The 6420-nt window shown below is 34.5% G+C and overlaps 1 long non-coding RNA gene across 1 annotated transcript in view; it reads right to left on the bottom strand.

The window, feature by feature from the left end:
• Nucleotides 1-5381: 5381 nt before the first annotated feature.
• LOC135220229 (uncharacterized) overlaps nucleotides 5382-6420 on the bottom strand; it is a 1544-nt gene continuing 505 nt past the window's right edge. The window contains exon 2 of the long non-coding RNA XR_010315617.1: nucleotides 5382-6277. This is a non-coding gene — a long non-coding RNA (uncharacterized LOC135220229). The remainder of the gene's footprint in view (nucleotides 6278-6420) is intronic.

Here is a 6420-nt window from a genome sequence, read left to right as displayed (position 1 = left end):
TTGTGTAATAACCCGTAAGAACTTAATGCTTTGGAAAAAAATTCAATAAAAAGTTTACAGAGGCAACATCTGTCGTGGTGCAACAAACCCATATGTTAATGCCTTTCATAAAAAAAACAAAAAAAATTATTGCAGAGGCAACCTCTGGCATGGTGTAATAATCATAAGTTAAGCCTTTGAAAAAAAAAAAGATTGCAGAGGTAAAATCTGGTGTGGTGCAATAAACCGGGTGCTAATGTCTTTGTAATAAGATTGCAGATGAAACCTCTAGCGTGGTATAAAAACCCTTAAGTTAACGCCTTTGTCAAAAAAAGAGAATATTACTGAGGCTACCTGTGGTGTGGTGTAAAGCCCATAAGTTATTGCAGTGCAACCTCTTGCGTGGTGTAAAACCTGGATGTTAATGCCTTTATATAAAAAAAAAAGAGAGAGCAAAGGCAACCTCTGTCGTGGTGTAAAACCCCGGAAATTCACGCTAAAGAAATTAACATGTATTATATATATATATATATATATATATATATATATATATATATATATATATATATATATATATAGTAGAAGCTTTAACCGTCCTTCGGACTTATCAAACGCACATTCACTTCTACATGACATGAACGTATACATCTTTCCACAGCCAATGCTAATGCGTCCCCAAAACCTCTGCTAATCCTGGGGAAATTAGCAGGGACAATTTCGAAACCTCACATTAAGCACAGTATGGATTTCATGGATCAAATTATGGAAAAGAAATACATAGGTTCTATGTACAGCCTAGATATAGTTTCTTTATTCACGAATGTACCACTGAGTTTCGTGCTTGGCAACTTGAAGAAATTAGTATCAGACAATATTTTCAAGCCACCTATGCACATAGATAAACTTCGTGATTTGATTAACATTTGCGTTGAATCTACAATTTTGAGTTTAATGCTTCATTCTATCAACAAAAATCCGGGTCTCGATGGGTTCACCTCCCTCCCCTATACTGGCAAACTTATGCATTGAATTTTTCGAAAAAGTTTACGCTGACACACTACCGAAGACATTAAGCTTGAAATTTGGGCTAGGTATATAGATGATGTTTTTATTGTTTATAGACACGGCGAGGAAGCCTTTCATAGGTTTTTAGAGTTGCTTAATGGTATTTTGCCCTCTATTAAATTTACAGTGGAAAATGAAATGGAAAATAGGCTACCCTTTCTGGACATGGAAAGTTCGTAGAGACGTAGAAAGAAGTGGCTTTAAGTGGCGTATATAGGAAGAATACCCACAGAAACACTTATATTCATTACTTCTCATATCATGAACCTAAAGTAAAGCACAACGTATTAACCAATTTGTTTTTTTCGAGCATACCGATTATGTGATCCCCAGTTCCTTGACGCAGAAATAAATTTCTTGGTAGATAGTTTTACGAAACTGTATTACCCAAAGTTTTTTTTATACTACAGTCTCTATCTAAAGCTAGATCGATGTTCTACGCCCCACATGACATAACTGAAAAGGTAGATTTTAAGGCATCTCTCGCTCTTCCATATAATTATTAAAGAGCTTAATCAGTTTTCTAGGCAGCTTAAAGGAAAAAAGAACGGCTTTGACATAGTTTTTCAGTACAACAGTACAATCAAGAAGAAACTCATTAAAAATAACCCGGGAAATAGATAGAATGTAGGAGCATATGTAATACCTTGCAGTGACTGCAATGAATGCTACGTGGGAGAAAGTGGGAGTTCCATTGGTAAGAGAAGGGATGAACACGTTTTGCTTGCAGAAGGGGAAGTTCCTACAGAGCAATTGTGCAACATACATGGGAGAAAAACCACACAATAAATTTTAGAGGTACAAAGGTTGTTTTTGCATATAACGACAGGACTTTGAGACGAGTAGTAGAAGGGGCGTTAATTTTCCTAAACGAGAATTTTACAGAAAATACTGGAATTGCAGATAATACAGCTATTTGTGAAAAGTTATGTAGAAAAGGGAAAATTTTGCTTCCTCTCTTGTCTACTCCACACAGCTCATTTCTTTAACAAACCACCCAACCAGCAGAGAACAAGCAGTTGACAACAGAAACATTCCCCCACGGGGATCAAGACGAATTCTGGAAAGGACGAAGGCTCAACCGCCTGATAATTCATAATAATAGTTAACTAGCTTGTTACCTATCTTTGTTTCAAATGTTATAAGAAAAGTATGTTTGTGCTCCTACATGTCGGTTCCTTGAGGTGATATATCACATTTACAAGACCACAGCTGAGGGTCGAAAGCTGAAAGTTCCTGTACAAGAAATATATATTTTAAACTACAGAAGGAATTTACATCATTGTGGATTGTATCCCCATTTACTTAGAGGTACGACACAGTACCTAGCTTCTGCATAAATATATATATATATATATATATATATATATATATATATTATATATATATATATATATTATATACATATAGATATATAATATTTTATATATATATATATATATAATATTAATTCTCGATATATCTATATATATATATATATATATATATATATATATATATATATATATATATTAATTCTCTTGTTTATATATATATATATATATATATATATATATATATATAGATATATATATATAAGCTAATTCTCGTTGTATATATATATATATATATATATATATATATATATATATATATATATATATATATATGTATGTATATATATAAACAGGAAAATTAAACGAATTGATCAAACTGACCCATTACCATTGCGCGTCCCAAGGAATGATATGCAAACAACAAATTCTTTGATATAAGCACATTGCTAATTGGAATCCAAAAGAGCAAGTAAGAGTTTTTTCAACAAAACAATATAAAAACGAACATCAAACTGATTTCTGAAACTTACTCATTAATTAAGTTACCCCTTTAGTGGAGCCAGCTTCAATTATTCCATGACTGATGACGTGTGCTGGTACGATAAACGGGTTTTTGAGGTATGTAATAATTTCCCATTCTTCAAGAACATCAACTCTTATAGAGGTTGGAAAGTCAAATGGAAGAAAAAGAGAATATGAAGGGAGGTACAGTCAAAGGAATGAAAGGGGTTGCAGCTATTTAGGGGTCTAAGAAGGGACGCTGCAAAGAACCCTAAATAATGTCGAGGAAGTATTCCTGTTTACAGACTAAATTCTCCTTATATTACCAGACTCATGTTTAAGCCGTTTATGAAAGATTATCTTTCTATACACAAAGATTGTCATAAACCGTTCTCGTAGCATAACAGCCGATTGGGCTTAGTCGGAAATGGCTGCTTAAACAAATAAACAATAATAATAATCTCGTAGTATAAAATACCTCCCCCTATCAATTAAAAGGTAGATCGTTTCCTTCTAGTACTTAAGTATGTACTAATCGTGATGAACTGATGCTTATCTACGTGAAAATAGCCACCCACAAGTCTAATATTCGACTAAGTTCACCTCTCGTGTTTGAAAGCCGCATAGCGCTCCCAACTTATTCACCCTAGTAGTAGTTCCTGTAATCATGCTTCACCCTCAGTGGTAAATTGAAGTGTAAAAAATAAACTATCCTATTTTTTCAGCGACGATTTTGCTTTACGACCAACACTGCTTATATCACCTACTGTCTCCACAAAAATGTCTAGTGACGTTATGCACAGTACCAAAAAGCATCATAGACAACAAACAGAATTTAAAATTCAAGCTATTAGCCTGACGTAAATCTGAACGTGATACAAACAATGCTACATCGGCAAGCTGTGATGAACAGCCTGCATAGGTATAAGAGTGAATAACCGTGAACAACCTTCAAATACCTGACACTTATGATTTAATAGTGACCATCCTCTAAATTAATCTGTTAGTTTTTCCAATAATATTTTTCAATAATGTTCTGAAAGTAATGACAATGTAGAGATTTCAAAATAAATTTTGTTGAATATTCAAATTATTACTCTTAACCTCCTTTTTTGTTACATGGCCTCTTACAAATAGTAATCCTCGCCCATTCGATATTCGTTAGATACTCTTTACTACGTGCATTTCTCAGTAAAATATTCCTATAATCCTGTACAAGGTTGGCGATTAAACTATTTTGCTAGCTCTTAGGGCATAATACTACTGTACAATCAACAGTTACAAAGCTTGTCCATTTCCTTTTGGTACCGAGGTCTTATCTAATCGTGGTGTAATGTTAATCAATGTGAAATTAGCTACTAGTTTAACATTCGACTAAGTTCACCTTGTGTGTATTAAAGTCACTTTGTGATTAAATTTAACCCGTTACCAATAATATTCTCTATACCCCACTGTTTAGTTGATTTTCAAGTGTTAAAAACGACCCTACTTCCATCAGTTACTTTGCGTTACGATCAACACTGCTTATTTTTCAACTGCCCAGACAGTTAAGGTGCGTCCACACGGTCGAACAATGTTCGACGGACAAACATTGTAACCATATCATAGGCAAAGCAGGATGACGTCATAAGCGTTGAAACGATGGAAGTAGATCTGGCAACAAACAGTGGTACCAGATGAAGTTGTTTACCACTACTTTTACTCTGCTCACAAGGCAAAGACCGGCAGACAATTGTTAATTGGTAACAATGTTTGTCCGTCGGACATTGTCGACCGTGTGGACGCACCTGTGCGTCAAGTAACGTTGCGTACAGAACCAAATTTACCTTGGTAACCTGACGTAAAATTTAACGGAATATAAAAACAGCTGCTACATTATGATAGATAAGCTATGATGAATAGCCTGCATAGGTATACTAGAGAACACCGTGAATGACCTTCCAGAACCTCGTGAACTTTTATTTTCTCATAGTAAGCATCCTCTTACTTCAATGAATTTCCAGTTTTCCCAATATTGTTATAACGTTTTGAAAGTTGTTGCAAGGCTACTAAAATTGTAAATTAGCCTATTAGGTATTTGCACTATACTATTTACTTATTAAAGTTCTCCCAGTGATGCAATTTTATAACCTTATTATACAATCTTTGCCAGCACTTACGGGATACGGCTGTACAATCAGCAGCTACAAAAGTAGTTTCCTTCTAGAATTGAAGTCTCGAAATTAGTTACTGGTATCAGTTAGATTAAGTTCACCCGTTATGTATGAAAGCCACATAGCGTTCCCAACTTACAGACCCATACTTTTGGAATTTTCTATACTTTTCTTTCTATTCACCTTCTTCCTCGACAAATATCAAGTAACGTTATGTATAGTACCAAACTCATCAGACAACTCCGACAATATTTAAAGTACTAGAAATTAGCCTTCAGTAAACAATAACTGAATATGAACAAGTTATTGACAAGCTATGATTAGCAGCCTGCATAGGTTTAGGATCAAATAACCTTTAAGTACTTCGTACTCTTAAAATTTATTAAGACCCACCCTCTAATGAATAGATAGTGTTTTCAGTTTTTACAATTTTCTTAATATTTAGAAAGTTAACCACAATGCACATATTTTAAAGGTATTTTTCGGCTGAATACACAAAGAATTACTTTACATCCTTCGATTAAATTAGACTGAAAATTATAATTCATGACCATTTGACTTTTATAACACTACTTATTGCAATTAATGCTCCCAGTAATGTAATCTTTTTGCCTTTGTTCTACTGTACAAAAGATATGATAATAATCGCCCATCCAGCGTTTAATTTTTGATTAACTGTAAAGCTGACAAAAGACATGGCGCCAGTTCACCCCTCCCCAAAAAGCAACCCACGAGTCTCTGAGGTTTCGTCGTATATTTATAACAGGCATTTTAGGCATCCCAAGAGGCAATACATAGATGCTAACAAATTCGATCCTTAGCATTATCAAAAGACCACAAAAAATATTGAGGGTAACGATTAACCACCTTAATTTCCTTCCTTGTTGATTTCTAATTAACCTGTTGTCAAACAAAACGTTAAAGACAATGAATTACCATCATTTCCACTATTTTCAGGTCATACAGACTAAATATTAAGGATAAACATTCACCATTTTTAAACTGAAATTCGGTGTTCTCATCCAAGACCGTTTCAGAGGCCTATGTTTTGAGAGACCCAAGGGCTATTCATGATAGCATCTGAAGGCCACCACCATCACAGCTGCTGCATACGTTTCCCACCAGTCCAGGAATCTCTAGCACTCCGAGAATGTCACTCGTTTTAGTATCCAGATTTTGGGACTTTTGAGTATCCAGATTTTGGGACCCAAAAGATATCCATGGTAAAAGATGTCCAGCACCATCAAAGTCATCAGGTCACACCTGGAATAACGAAGAGCGTAAGGAATGGTTCTAACCAGATTTAAGAGACATTTATCCAATAAGGATTATTACAACATTAGTCTTCAAAAAAATTAAACCTTTAGAGTTTGGAAAAAATCTCAGATAAGCAAACTGATATTGCA

This window comes from Macrobrachium nipponense, chromosome 1 (genome assembly GCF_015104395.2).
Source record: "Macrobrachium nipponense isolate FS-2020 chromosome 1, ASM1510439v2, whole genome shotgun sequence".
In the NCBI taxonomy this organism is placed as follows: Eukaryota; Metazoa; Arthropoda; class Malacostraca; order Decapoda; family Palaemonidae; genus Macrobrachium; species Macrobrachium nipponense.
The sequence above is the reverse complement of the archived record's forward strand: the minus strand, read 5'-3'. Positions and strand labels throughout refer to the sequence as shown.